The sequence below is a fragment of the Ambystoma mexicanum genome, chromosome 10 (assembly GCF_040938575.1).
Source record: "Ambystoma mexicanum isolate Mex_15411 chromosome 10, UKY_AmexF1_1, whole genome shotgun sequence".
Classification (NCBI taxonomy): Eukaryota; Metazoa; Chordata; class Amphibia; order Caudata; family Ambystomatidae; genus Ambystoma; species Ambystoma mexicanum.
The window spans coordinates 1,024,545,717-1,024,560,803 of record NC_090932.1 but is presented as its reverse complement, the minus strand read 5'-3'; the positions used below and the strand labels follow the sequence as shown (position 1 = coordinate 1,024,560,803).

The following is a 15,087-nucleotide window of genomic DNA, read 5'->3' as shown; positions in this document are numbered from 1 at the left end:
TGTCAGCCTTTGCACAGCATGTGATCTAAGCAGATTCCACAAGCCTCAGAAAAAGAAAAAAAAATAAATATATATATATATATATATATATATATATATATATATATATATAAAAATTACCTTCATGGTGTTTCAGATTCTCTTAGTCCATGCTCTCCCTCCTTCACAACTGGTTGGGTACGCCTGCACCCGCAGGCGGCTCGCAAAAAAGCATACTAAAAAAAGATGACCTTAAAATGTTTGAGTTGGTGGACTACATTGCGCGTGCGTCCCTGCGCGTGCCAGCCTCACGTCTACATCACCAACTGCCCACACCAAGTACCTGATTTCACCAACTGGTGATTGTAATCAAGTATATGCTTTAATGGGGATGGGCTGGGTGGGTGTTGTGAAGGAGGGAGCGCATGGACTAAGAACCTGAATCACCATGAAGTTTATTTTTAATTTTTCTTACGTCCTGCGTTCGCTCCTTACGAACTGGTTCGGACCAGACCTCAAAGCCTCAATCTGAATAAGGATGGAGGAGACAGCATATACGCGATTGAAGCAAACAAGTTGCGGAGCACCTCTTGGCCAAACTTGCCATCTTTCCTGGAAGATGCATCCATAGCATAGTGCTTGCACAAAGCAAGTGGAGTAGTCCAAGAAGCAGCCCTACACATTTCTGCGATGGGGACAGGCCTAATAAAGGCTACTGATGCTGCCTTGGCTCTTGTGGAATGAGCCCGAAGTCTCTGCGGGACCATGAGCCCCTTCACGTTGTAGGACTTTGTGATATAAGAATCAACCCACCCTGCAATTGAAGGTCTGCCAGCTTTATTACCAGGGGAAAGAGCACCATAAGTAATGAAAAGCTGGTCCGATTTCCTGAATGGTTTCGCTCTCTTTAAATAGAATATAAGAATTCTCGATACATCAAGATTATGCAAGATTTCCTAAGCCGCAGAAGCATGCGGTCTGGAATGAAAAATAAAAACGTAAGGACGATTTGATTCAGACGGAAATCCGAAACCACCTTAGGTAAAAAAGAGACTACCTTATCCTTGTGAAAAATGTAATAAGGTTCCCTTGATCAGAGCCTGGAGCTCTCAGATCCTCCTAGCCGATGTAATCTCTACCGCAAATGCTGTCTTCCATGTCAAAAGATCTAAATCGCAGGATGCCATTGGTCTGAAAGGCTTGTTCATTAGAGCCAAAAGGACTATGGGCCTAATTAGCAGTTAGAGGATAATGGGGTACCAGGTGAGTGTGCGATAGGGCAAACCAAAAGACTTTTGAAGAATATATGGAGTTGGTCTGTTGCAGACCAATGGAACCGATAGGCTACCCCAGCCTAAACTAATCATACAAAATAAGCTATTGTTCCATGGAGTATGCGCTGCCCCAAAGGTTTGAGTCAGAGGGGAGACAAATAACCCAGATGATAATCACGTATTTAATCACAATCGTCCACTTAGAAATGATCTGTCTTTGCCTATGCCGACACGTGTTTCGACCACTGTAGGTCTTTTTCAAGGCACGGCTTGTTACAAAACAACTGAATTTGAAATCATTAAAGTTTGACAATACATGAACATATGCAGACCAAAAAAAGCCCTCAAGTTGAAACCCATTATCATAAACATCGAATTGGAAGTGGAGGGTAGGATCAGACCTTATCAAAATTCAACCAATAAATTGACATGCCAATGGTTCAAACGTAAAGGTCAAAAAAGGGCAACAACAACAGAGAAAAATGGAGAGAAGAGAATAGAAAAGCCAAATTAATAAACTGTAATAGCAACTGTGTTTCCATTCTAATTTGACCCTAGTAAAACACGCATAATATAAAGATGGCCATGCCATACAACGTGAGGCCCCTCAAAGGAATCAGAGTAACATATTGGATAAGTAAAAAAAATACCCATTCAAATGGCATACCAGATCTCTAAAGTCTACTTTGCAAAAATTAGTCAGAGGAGCTTGATAAATGAAAACGTCTAACAGATTTATTTGCATTCTTATATGGACATATGCAGAGGACATGAGACTTGTTAATAACGAGTGAAAACAATGGTCTCCAGTGTAAAAAGCCCCCTTCCAGCATTATAAAATCATTTGGCAAGCCTTCATATTAGACACCTCCTCTAATAAGCATGTTACTATTAACAGGTTAGGCAATGTTCCGACAAGTGTGCAAAGATCCTATGATAGGTCTGAGACTGGTGGTGCTAAGAAAGGATGGATATTTGTCATCATTTTGCATGCAAATATGAATCAATTGATTGATCTTTCGAAAAATGACCAGTAAGGTATTATTGATCATCACCTTGCCAATTTGGAGCACATATTCTATGTAGGGTCGTAGGGCCATGGATGGCACAAGGTAATCTACCTGGATGTGCCTGTGTACCGAAAAAATCTCATGAGCAAGAGAAAGGTAAATATATGTGATTGCTGTTGTTACTATAATGAGAACGGTGATAGGTATTAAAAGCCCATGCAGGACCGTCCCCAACAGTTACCTCAGTCCAAAGATTAAGTATTGTGTAAAGCTGAAAAAATATGCACAAATCTTCAAAATGGGCAATAAGCAGGTGAATGCCCCTACTGTAGATTTATTAGGCAACCAGCCCTGTAAACACGTAGACAAATGGAACACTTGGTCTCAGGGGGATATCACTGAGAGTGATAGAGAAACAATTATCACTAATATGCAGTGAATAGTTTCACGATGTGAATTACCGTTTGATATTTCCAAATGCTTCCAGGATAAGTTGCAGTCAAAAATCTTCACTGTGGCTAATTGGCTGGTAGTTTGTCAGTCACATATGTATCCCCTGGAAAGTTTGGGACGTTTTTTGTGCATTCAGTTGAATAGTCGATTCATAAAAGAATTGTATTGTACCATGACAAATGATAATTAAAATCCACTCCGCCTGGGTGATGTTTTCCCATTGATGAGGGGAAACTCAAATCCTTCTTGCTCCAGGGATGTATATTCCTTGATAGTAAGCTTGAACGTACATCCCTCGGATGGAAGTCAAACGCACTTCTTGAAGTGTTAGTCAAGGGCGTAAACCCTGATTTCCAACTTCGGCCTGTATCTCCTTTTCTTGACCGAGGAATAATAGGATTTAGTGGTCGCGGATGAACTATTATTTCCTTGAGAATGTGGTTTAAAAGATTTAAAAATCTGATAAGGTTTTTTCACAGAGATGGAACAGAGGGATTTCACCGAAGTGACGTTGGTTTGTACTTCTGAAGAATCTCATCAGTAGTAGAATCAAACAGCATTTAACCATCAAAAGGAAGGTCTAAAACATTGTCCAGAATATCCTGATCTAGGCATGCGGCCGCATATTACGCAGGTCTGCGCATGTAGACAGCGCATGTAAAAGCCCATGCCGTAGTGTCTGTCAAATCTTTAACAACCTTAAGTTGTTGAATGGTTGGCTCTCTCCCTTCTGAGACCCAGCAAGAGAATTAATCTTCCACCTCTTGAGGAAGCCATTCTGTAAAGCGATCTAGGTGTTCACAATTTAAATTAATAAAACCTGCCAAAACAGTGGCCGTTTGACCTGCCTGAGTTGGAGAGAAGAATTGGTATAGGACTTCTCACCCTGGGCCTCCCATGCTTTAGAATTTGTATCCAGCACAATAGCGGGAGAAGGTGAAGTGCCTTTCCCCTTAGTACCCAAAGCTTCTGAAACCATAGTAGATTGTGCAGGGTGATTTCCCATTAGCACAAAATGTTCCTCCTTAGTATTTTGTATTCAACATCCAAAGATTTTGATATAGGAGGATCAGAATCGGGTTGCCCCAATCAGTCAAGGCCTGTTCTATGACAGACATTCCAGTTTCCAAAAACTGCAATAAAAAAGGGGAAACCCTCGGGAGAACACCAATAGAAAATTGGTGTAAATAACTGACCCAAACTCGCCCTCAAAAATACTCACATTACAAAAGTGAGCCACGTATAGAGTGGATTATGGAAGTAGTTTATCATTCAGAAGACACAAATTGCGTTAAAAACCCAATTTTATTAAACAGCAACATATACTTTCACACATGTTTAAAACATTTATTAAATTGTATCCGGAGATATTGCACAAACAATTTATGGAAAAAATGCATATGTGCAAAACAAATTACTCAGTATATTTCTCCTGTTATAGTAATACAGAGTAAGGTCTGTGAGATGAGCCATCTATGGACCTATCAATGACTAAGAAGCAACGGTACATCATCTATCCCTTCCTACCTTGAGAGGTGATCGGTTGAACTTAAACTCATGATCTTTAGAACACTCTATGACCAAATGCTCTTGTCTGTTCTTACGCATCATTTGCTGAACATTCCTCAGGAGCAAATTTCTTAGTCAACATGCCTACTAAAAAAGTGCCTGTGTAGTTTACAAACAAATAATCTTCTGAAACAGATGCATAAACTTCCTGACACTGCAATAAAACCAAACAAAATAGCCATTAGTGCTATCTATTACTTAGGAAATAAATCCAACCGTGCTCCCAAACCCGTGGTAATACAATTTCCCTCGTAGGGGAATTTGCACAGGTTCCTGATGAGTACGGAAATACAATGCTGCTCATATGAGTAGGTGCTTTATTCCTACACAAATACACAAAGAAAGGAGTGTATTTTTAGAACCTGAATCCAAGATTTGGTCCGTGGTCACTAGAGGTGAAACACACAAACCATTTCTGCATTAAATAGGGTCTAAATGCACTATCTTCTCACCTGGTATGCTGTCGCCAGCGTGTGCACACCGTTATTTCAGACAGTAATGTGCTCTTTCCTGAAGCAAATCCCTCCGCTCGCACAGAGTTTACACTTCTAGGTTTTATTATCTTTTTTATATATATCCTCATGTGCCAATAGTGAAACACAAAAATATTGTCCTCTCAAAAAATTGTACAGCGTGGTTTTGTCTCAGTGAAACAGCACTGAACATCAGATACTGGCATGTTTGGTAATTCCAGTGTCTTACCGGGAGGCTAATAACTGGATTAACAGAGGCTACTGTCAAAGCAGGTGTTGTGACTCTCCTGTAGTCACCTTTTTTTATTATATTAGAAATGTAGACCGAGCTCTTTCTTAATTAGCAGCTTGCATGTCTACAAAAACAATGAAACCTTGGTCAGGCGTAGGTACGGTTAGCTATTTAGGATAGTTTTGTTTTGTCTATTAGGGTTAGTAGGTGTGTTGTCTTCTCTTACCTTCAATATACATGAGCGTGGCATGAATCCGTCTGCCCAACTGATCACCTCTCAAGATAGGAAGTGATAGAGGATGTACAGCTGGGTCTTAGTGATTGATAGGTCTCTAGTTCGATCTGTGAGGTATGTAGTCTATGTTACTAAAACAGGAGAAATATACTGAGTCATTTCTTTTGCACATATGCACTTTTTCCACTGATGTTTTGTGCAATATCTCCTGATACGATTTAACTATTTTTGTAAACATGTGTGAAAATGTTTTTGAGAAACTATTGAGTTCCTGGTGTTTCTTCATAGAACGGGGGAGTGCCTCTCACTCTGGCTGCAAGAAAAAAACAGTCTCAAGATATATGTGTGAAAGTATATGTTATTGTTTAATAAAATTGGGTTTTTAATGTAATTTGTGTCTCCTGAATGATAAAGTACCAGTGACCCTGCCACAATCTACTCTATACCTTTTGTAATGTGAGTTTTTCCCAAAACACCTTCAGTCTCTGGTTTCTCCTTAGGCACAATCTCCAGAGCTTGCGTAACTTTAGCCACAATGTGATGAAATATTTTATTAGGTGAGCCAAGTGAAACGTCATTGTCTGAATGCGTATCAGTATCTTTGGACCGCTTATGTTTGAGGAGCAGCCTCCTCTACTTCAACTGGAACTGATGTTATCACAGCCTCATTAGGAACTGCTCCTTGGGAAGGGTCAGATGGACCCATTTTTTCTTTTATACGTTGTGATAGGGTTCAGACAACATAGTTTCAAAGACTGTATTAGTGATGTCGTTGGCCATATCCGATGGCACGTGACTCAATGGGGAAGTAAATAAGTCAACCCTGGACAATTGAGCATAATTGAAAATGTGGAACACGACAGGTCTAACCTGCATGTTAGTCAAAACTAAATTAGAAGTAGATCTGGCAGGATCCTTATGTAATTCCTCTGAATCAGAAGAGAATTGAGGAATAAAACCAGGAGTCTTAGAATGTACTGCAGTTCCAAAGAACTCTTCAGGTGGCACTGTAAAATAATTTGAAGAATCAAAGTCTTCACACTCAGAAATTAGATTGATACTCTGTTGTTGTGTCGGTACCTGAAGGGCAAGAAGAGAGTGTTTATCCTAAGATTTTCGTTTATGCCTTTTCTACAAAGTCGGTACAGAACATGTATCTCATTGACAATGTTTACGTTTATGAGACCAATTTTCACTTTTCTTCGGTACAGGAGCACCAGAAGGATCAACTGCGGTAGCTGTAGATAATACTGATGCAGTAAGAGGGGAGCCAGTCAGTACCGATTCAACCCCAACCCTTGGAGTCTTCGACTCCTTATGGCTAGTCTTATCCGTGCGGATAACTATCGGTGCCGTCACAGGGGAACCAGTCGGTACCCATTTTACCCTGGAGGCTTTTGCCTCCTTATGGCTAATCTTACCTGTACGGTTGTCTGAGGCATAAGAGATCCTTCCAGGTACCGGAATGATTTTATCAGGCACAAACAAATCTTCCAGAACCGGGCAAATTTTTCCAGATCCTTTCCCACCAGCAGGTACGCACCCAGAGGTACTTGCAGGTGTAAAAGCCCAGGGTTTACACCTGAACAGTACCCTGAAGACCACGGAACTGGAGAGGCGGTCTCCACTTGGGTACCGAAAGCTGATGCCGAAACACATGCCCCATCTGCATGTACTGTGTCCCTCCTACCGATATCGGCCTCCTTCCTGGTCCTTATGAAGCCTTCGGTACCGGTGCCAGCTGTAACATGGTAAGAAGACAACTATGCAGTGACCTCGGGTGAATTCCACAACAGAAAGCACAGAAACTCACTGGGTGATGGAACCCCAGGCACCAGACGCAGGCATGATGTGGATCGGCTGCAGAGAATTGCTTCCGGCAACGGATGCACTGCTTGAATACCGTGATAAATGGCATGTCTCCGAGGGAGGCACTGCCATTGTAATTAATAAAATAAAAAATAAACCAATATAACGAAACAGCGGAGTGAACGTAAAAAAGTAACACCCCAAAAAGAGGGTTGTCGCAGAGCACAGCAATTCCAACCTGCCCAGTAGGTGGAAAGGGGCAGGGCTGGCACATGGAGGAACACACGTGACGTAGTCTCACCAACTCAAGCTTCTTAAAGGGACAGCTATAGTTGGAAAGGTGGGACAGCAGGACGTCAGAGAAAAAATAAATATATGGGATACATTACTCACCGTAATCATATTTCTGATGCTTGTATCGGCTTAAGATTCACATGCTATGCATAGGCCGACATCTAGTGGAAGCTGCAGAGTATTACAGTTGTTGTTTTCGAAACTCAAAAAGGGACATCAACAGGACGTGCCAGTAATGCTATCCATAGTGCGACGTCCACTGTACCCATGGTGCTTAACGCATCGAGGTCCCTCAGATTTTGTTTCTGACATGAGGTTGCATGAAGTGTAGCATGAGTACAGGTGTAGCCAAGCAGATAATGTATCAGATAATGTCCAGAAAACATCGATGCACCTTCTACTCCAAGGGGAGGAAGGGCGGGCGCATGAGAATCTAAGCAGATACAAGCATCAGAAATACAATTACAGTGAGTAAGGAACAAGTTACTTACCTGTAACTGTTGTTCTCCAGCATGGGTCTGGCATGGATTCACATGCTCATGAATATTCCCCGTCGTCAGGCCGGGAATCCTCGGTATAGAAAATAATCAGTATCAGTTTCGTTTCTGATCTGTCTTTCTTAGTAGTAACCAATCACTGGTCTCTGGGTCATACTGCCCCCAGCCAATGACTGCCCTCTACCTAAGCCCCGCCTCCGGCAGCCATCCTCAGATTTGGTAGCACGTAAAGTGGCAGGATGACCAAGTGAAGAGCCTCAGAGGGGTAGGCGGGAGGGTTCGCATGTGAATCCATGCCAGACTCATGCTGGAGAACAACAGTTACAGGTAAGTAACTTGTTCCTTCTCCAGCATGGGGTCTGGCATGGATTCACATGCTCATGAATAAGAGAATACATAGCAGTACACACATGCACAACCACGGGAGGTGGCAACAGGCTCAACATTAAGCAATACAACAACTCAACATTAAGCAACTCTTACCTCCTCACCAGGCTCACCTTAGGCGAACAGGTTGCGCAGCACTGCTTGGCCGACCCTGGACTCCTCCCTGGAGTCCCGATCGACGCAGTAGAATCTTGTGAAGGTGTGCGTCGAACTCCACGTCGCAGCCCTGCAGATGTCCAGCAGGGGCACACCAGACAGGAACGCCGTGGTAGCAGCGATCGCTCTGGTCGAATGGGCTCTCGGACGGCCGGGCAGCTGTCGGTTTGCCAACCGGTGACAGTGCATGATGCAGCCGGAGAGCCATCTGGAAATGGAAGTCTTCGAGAGAGCCTTCCCTTGATTCACAGTCCCAAAGTTCACAAACAGATGTGACGTCTTCCGAAAACTCTTTGTGCGGTCCACGTAGAACTTCAGCGCTCTAGCTACATCCAGCGAGTGCAAAGTCCTCTCAGCCGGCGACGAAGGCGACGGGAAGAAAACTGGCAACACCAAGGGCTCGTTGAGGTGGAAGTCCGACGGCACCTTGGGCATAAAGGATGGGTGTGTCCTCAGCACCACCCTCGTGTCATGAAAAGTCAAGTATGGAGGCTTGCAGGATAGGGCCTGGATCCCTCCCACTCGTCGTGCGGAGGTGATGGCCACAAGGAAAGCTGTCTTCTATGACAGGAACTTCTAAGGCACCGAATGCGTAGGCTCGAATAGGGCCCCCATGAGCTTGGTCAGCACCACATTAAGCTCCCACGCCGGGGCAGGAGCCTTCACCGGCGGGAATGATCGCAATAGTCCCTTCATGAATTCTTTCACCAGGCGATGAGACCACAAGGACGCCCGTCCCGTCGTCCTGGTATATCGGGAGATTGCAGCCAGATGTATTTTGATGGAGGCGTGAGCCAGTCCAGCTTTGGCCAGCGACAGTAGGTACGGCAGAATTTGAGGGGCCGTAATCCGCAGAGGGTTAATCTTCTGTGCACGGCACCAGAGAGAGAACCTCTTCCACTTATGTCCATAGCATTTGAGAGTTGAGGACGCCCTGGCCTTTGCAAGAACCTCTCTGCAGTCGGCCGGGATGTCGTACCCTCCAAACTCTAGTGCTGCAGGAGCCAAGCCTGCAAGCTCAGCGACTCCGGGTTGTGGTGAAGAATGGCGCCTCCTTCTCTGGAGAGAAGGTCTGTGTCTGTCGACAGCTTGACTGGTGGGGACGATGACAAGTCCAGAAGGTCCTGGAACCAGATCTGTCTCGGCCACGCCGGTGCGACGAGGATCATCCTGCACCGGGACCTCTTGAGATGGTTGATGAGCCGGAGCAGCAACGGCAACGGAGGGAAGGCATAAAGAAATAGGCCGTCCCAGGGGAACGAGAAAGCATCACCCATGCTCCTCGGCTGGGGGAACCTGCCGGCGAACCTCCGGCACTTGGAATTTGTCGCCGTCGCGAAGAGATCGATTTGGGGTTCGCCCCATCGTCGGAAGAGTCGATCCACTTGATCCTGGTGTAGCTCCCACTCGTGGCACGAGCGCAGCTCCCTGCTGAGTGAGACGGCGATCGTGTTTTTTATTCCTGCCAGATGAAGCGGCACCAGAAACATCCCTTGGGCGACGGCCCAATGCCACAGATCCTGGGCTTCCTTGGATAGGGCTGGGGACCTGGTTCCGCCCTGCTTCCGGATGTAGAACATCGTGGTGGTGTTGTCGGTGAAGATCCTCACCACCTTGCCCTTGAGGGACGGAAGAAAAGACCTGAGGGCCCAGAACACCACGCGGAGCTCCAATATGTTGATGTGGAGAGACTTCTCCTCCGGGAGCCAAAGGCCTCTCGCGTGAAGATCTCCGGAGTGTGCTCCCCAACCTTCCAGGGAGGCGTCCGTCGTCACCGTCACCTGATGAGCTGGGGTCTGAAAGTCCGTGCCCGCCGACAGATGGGAGCGGGTACCCCACCACCGGATCGCCTGACGGAACGTCTCGTTGAGAGGGATCCTGTCCTCGAAGCTGCCGTCGACTGGATCCAACGGGCGTCGAGGAACTCCTGTAACGGTCTCATCCGAAGCCTGCAAAGGCGCACAAGATAAATGCAGGATGACATCATCCCGAGGAGGGACTTGATAGATCTTACCCTGGCCATGTCCCTGGCCAGCAGACGCTGCACCTTGCCCAGAATGATCCTGGTCCTTTCCTCCGACGGCGAGGCCAGCCGGGCCACTGTGTCGAGCTTGGCTACCAGAAACAGGGCGACTTGCGACGGAACCAGGTGGGATTTTGGAAAGTTGATGGAGAATCCCAGGTCCGTGAGCAGCTGGACGGTCTTCGCAGTGTGCTCCATGGCGAGCTCCCTTGTCCTTGCCCGGATGAGCCAGCCAGTCGTCCAGGTAGGGGTAGACGTGGATCCCCTGTAGGCGCAGCCGCGCCGCCACCGGTGCGAGGCACTTGGTGAACACCCTGGTTGCCGACTTCAATCCGAACGGGAGGGCCTTGAACTGGTAGTGCCGCCCTTGGACCACGAACCTGAGGAACTTTCGGTGTCTTTTTAGAATGGGGATGTGGAAGTACGCATCCTCCAAGTCCAACGACAACAGGAAATCGCCCTCCTGCAGCTGTCCCAGCACATGCTGGAGGGTGACCATACAGAACTTCTGTGCCTTGATGTACTTGTTCAGCCGTCGTAGGTCCAGGATGGGGCGCCATCCTCCTGTCTCCTTTTTTACGAGGAAGTACCTTGAGTAAACTCCGGAGCCCCGAAGCCTCTTTGGGACAAGCTCGATGGCGGCCTTCTTGAGCATCGCCCTTACTTCCAACAATAGTTGAGGGATGTGATTTTCCTTCCTGGCCACGGGTGGAACGCAAGGGCACTTCTTCTGAAACTCGAGGGCGTGCCCTTGGGCCAGGGCGTCCAGCACCCAACGGTCGGTGGAGATGGACTCCCACACGCTGACGAACCTCGCCAGCCGGCCTCCCACCGGGGTGCTTCAGCGGGGGCCCGACCCCACGGTCGGTTCAATCTTGTTTGGAGGCTGCCTTGCCTCCTTGACCTCCTTGTCGACGACGACGGGCACCACTTGACTTGCCGCTTCCCCTGTAGGCTTCCTGGGACGAAGATCTTGCCGCTTGGCGGTAAGTGGAGGAGCCACTGCCGGATCCCTTGGAGGCACCTTGTCTGCCTCTGGAGCTCCGAAAGGACGGCCATCTTTGTTGGAGCACTCCCAGTGCCCGGGCAGTCTCTGTGTCTGTCTTGATGGCCTGAAGGGAATCATCTACCGCCTTCCCAAACAGGTTGTTCCCGTCGAAGGGCATGTCCAAAACCTTAGTTTGTACGTCCTGGCGGAAATCCGTGGCCTTGAGCCATCCTCGTCGTCTCAAAAAAAAACGCTGTTGCCCAACTGACGGAAACCGGTGTCAGCGATGTCCGTTGCCACCGTGATGGCGTGGTCCGAAGCAATCTCCCCCACCTGTAGGATTTCAAGGGCCTCAGCCTTTTTGGCGTCCGGAAGGAAGTCTAACAGAGGGGCGATTTTGAACCACAACTCCCTGTCGTAGCGAGCTACGATAGCCAGGGCGTTGGCCGCCTTGATAGTCGTCGCTGCGGATGAGATGATCCGTCGTCCCATCGTGTCCAACTTCCTGCCCGAAGGCACAAGGGGGCAGCGTCGGGGACCCGGTACTTCTTCACGTACCGGTCCCTCTTTGCCGGCGCCGTGACAGGGTTCTTGAGGAGGGCGAGCCCCTCATCCCAGATGTCATCAAGAAGCGGTACGGCGAGGACCATCTTCCTTTTAGCCTCGCGCCGTTGGTAAAGGAACCCTTCTTTCCTTCTTTTCTTCTGGGCAGAGCTGAAAAAGCTTGGATGCCTTGGAAATCATGGCATGAAAGGATCCAATCTCGTCGGGCGGAGATGCCCGAGCAGGGGGTCGCCTCCGTCGTCATCTGTACCTGTCGTAGCCGTGTCTGTGCCTGTTTCATCCCCGTGGGTAGTAGACCGGGGGGAAGGCAGAGCAGGCCGCAGAGGTGGGAGAGGTGGCGTAGGATGCGTCCTCCTCCTCTTATGCGGTGGACTCTCCGAAGGTCCTGGCTCCGGTTCCCCCGTCGGGTCTGGCTCAGGTACCTCCGTCAGGGGAAGGGGCAACCTTGTCCTTATCTCCGAGCATAAGTACTGAATTGATGACAAAATGGCCGCCGAGGTGTCCTGCGGCGCCGGAAACGACGGGTGCGAGGGCTCTTGAGAAGCCTTGTCGGCGACACCGTCGCTCTCGTTGTCGCCCTCGTCGGGATCCCTCCCGATGGGCTGGGCCTCTTCCACGACTTCGATGAGCTCTTCTTCAGAGGTCGTGTCTGTATCCACGATGGCCACCAGCCCCTCCCCCACCTTTTCCAACGAGGACTTCGTGTGGGTCTTCTCAATGGGCCTGAAAGACGACTCCCTCCGCGGTGGCAGGGAGCTTCTGGGTCCTGAGGGCGCCTCCACTGGTGTAGCCTCCACAGGCTGAGCCAGGGCCGTGGCGACATCCTCAATTGTGGTCTTAGCAGGGTGAATTAAGGCCATCGTCACCTTCTGGACGCCTGGGGCCTTCACCTTGGGGGGAGGGTCCGAGCCTCGCTCCCCCTCTGCCGGAATCTTCAAGATCGACCGGGGCCTCTCCAGAAGCTTCGCCGGGTTCTCGGACTTCCTCTTACCCGAGCCAGAGCGTTGGTCGTGGTTGATGGCACCGGGAGGATGCGCCCTGCCTGGCAGCCAAGGAGCCCGACCGTTCGGCGCTCCCGGTGCCCGCGGACTCGCGGTGCTTAGCCGTTTGTTGGGCCCCCGTCCCCGGGGCACCCTCACAGGACTTAGAAGACCGCTCGGACTTCTTTTTCTTCTTCTCGCCTGACAGGCTCTTCCCTTCCAGCCAGTTGGCGAGACGGAGGTGGCGATCCTTCATAGTCCCCTCCGACATGTTCCCACAAAACGCACAGTCCTTCTCCTTGTGCGTCTTGTCCTCATGGAGACAGTAGAAGCATAACGAATGCTCGTCCTCCTTAAAAACATTCTGAAGCTGGCTGTAACGCTCACCTGGTTCCCACGGGGGCGCTGGTCTAGTCTGGATTGCTGTGGCCTCTTCTAGCGTGATGCGCAGGACCTCCAAATCGTGCTTGCCTGGCCCGTAGGAATATCCTTCTGCAGATGAGAAAGGGGATTAACAGTGTGCAGAATAGTGTGCTAGCTCCCCCCTTTCCCCCTTCCCCCTTCGTTCCTCTCTAACTTCCTCCAAACCCCGGTTTAAGCTCACCTTATGGTTGGAAGGATGAACTCTCCATCCTGCTTCTGGTGCAGGGGCGCATGTTCGTCCAGTTACTTCACTGGTTTTCAGAATGGCGCTGGCAAAATCCACTTGACTTTCCTGAGCGATGTGCCGTAAGTATGAAAGTTCAAAGGTCAAGTGAGGCCCCCTTTATGTTGTCTTTCTAACCTGTGATCTGTCCTTTATTTCAGGTGCAGAATGAAGGCGATGCGTCGAGGGGTTAATCTGCCGAGGTGAGTAGTGATGAGGGCGATCCCGCTAAATGTCCTTATCATTCCCCAGAAATGTCTCTTGTCCTTTCCCCATAGGGGCCGGGGTACGGTACCTGCCAACGGGGCGGCGCTGACCCGAAATGTGGAAGAAAAGCCGGTAAGTATTATGGCTGTTAATCAGGCTTTCCTTCTGTGTTCCTTCTGCTCACCTTTTGTTTCTTCCTCTCTCCCCTAGGTGCAGAGATGTGGCGTCCGATGCGGACAGCCGCGATGGAGCCGGGAGATGTCTCGAGGACAGGTGAGTGAAGCGTGGCGCTGCAGCGAGTAACGCGATGCTTTTAAATGGAAGTCTTTCTTCAGGGATGCTGGCGAGAAGATTCTGGATGCAGGTAAGAAGTTTGAAATAGTCCTTGGTTTTCACCTTTCTCTTCTCTTCCTTCCTTGCAGGTCTTCCAGGTTCGAGGCGGGCGTGGCTGGAGTGCAGGAGCAGGAGCAGACACGGTGAGCGTTAAGCTGCAGGAAGCAGAACAACGCGAAGCATGAGCTGCTGTCTGGGCGTGGCTTAAATATCCTCCAAAGAAGTCCCAGGTATGTATCCTTCCCCAACTAGGTATGTATCCTTCCCTGGCCACGCCCGAGTGAAAAAATAGTCCCTATGAACAAATAGTCCCTTTCAAATCTCAGGGAGGCCTGAAGCGTGCAGCATGGTCTGCATCAGGTAAGTGCACAAAACACCTCCCTTTATGAGCCTGGCGCCAAAGGCGCCAGGACTGAGTCCAAAGAGCCCCTATAAGGGGCCGCTGGGCTTTTACCCGAGGGCATGATGCCTGCTTCCGGGGGTGCTGGGCCTGGCCTGCTGCTCCGGGGGTAGGCATCATGACAGCACTCCCCCCCAAGGCCCCTCCCAAGGTCGTTCCTTCTTGAGGTTTCGGTTTGTTTGGGAAATTCCGATGGAACCTTTTTACCAGCCGAGGTGCATGTACGTGATCACTGGGTTCCCAAGACCTTTCCTGATGCCCGTACCCTTTCCAATCAATTAGATAGAAAAGTTTTGATTTTGAGATCTTAGAATCCAAAATGTTCTTAACCTCGAATTCAGGCTCCCCATCTATCTGAATCGGTTCTGGTGGCTTTGTTGATCTGGTTCCTGGGTGCACTGGTTTCAAAAGTGACACATGAAAAACGGGGTGAATCCGCATGTTAGCTGGTAGATCGAGCTTGACTGCCACTGGGTTGATTATAGCTTTGATCGAGTAAGGGCCTAAATACCTTGGATTAAAAGTTCGAGGCCCCTTGAGTGATAGGTGTTTGGTAGCCAACCATACTTGATCCACTA

At 48.7% G+C, this 15,087-nt stretch overlaps 1 protein-coding gene across 5 annotated transcripts in view; it reads right to left on the bottom strand.

The window, feature by feature from the left end:
* The window catches only part of ABCC5 (ATP binding cassette subfamily C member 5), a 2,124,586-nt gene that overhangs the window by 1,535,906 nt on the left and 573,593 nt on the right, over positions 1 to 15,087 (bottom strand). The window lies entirely within an intron of this gene.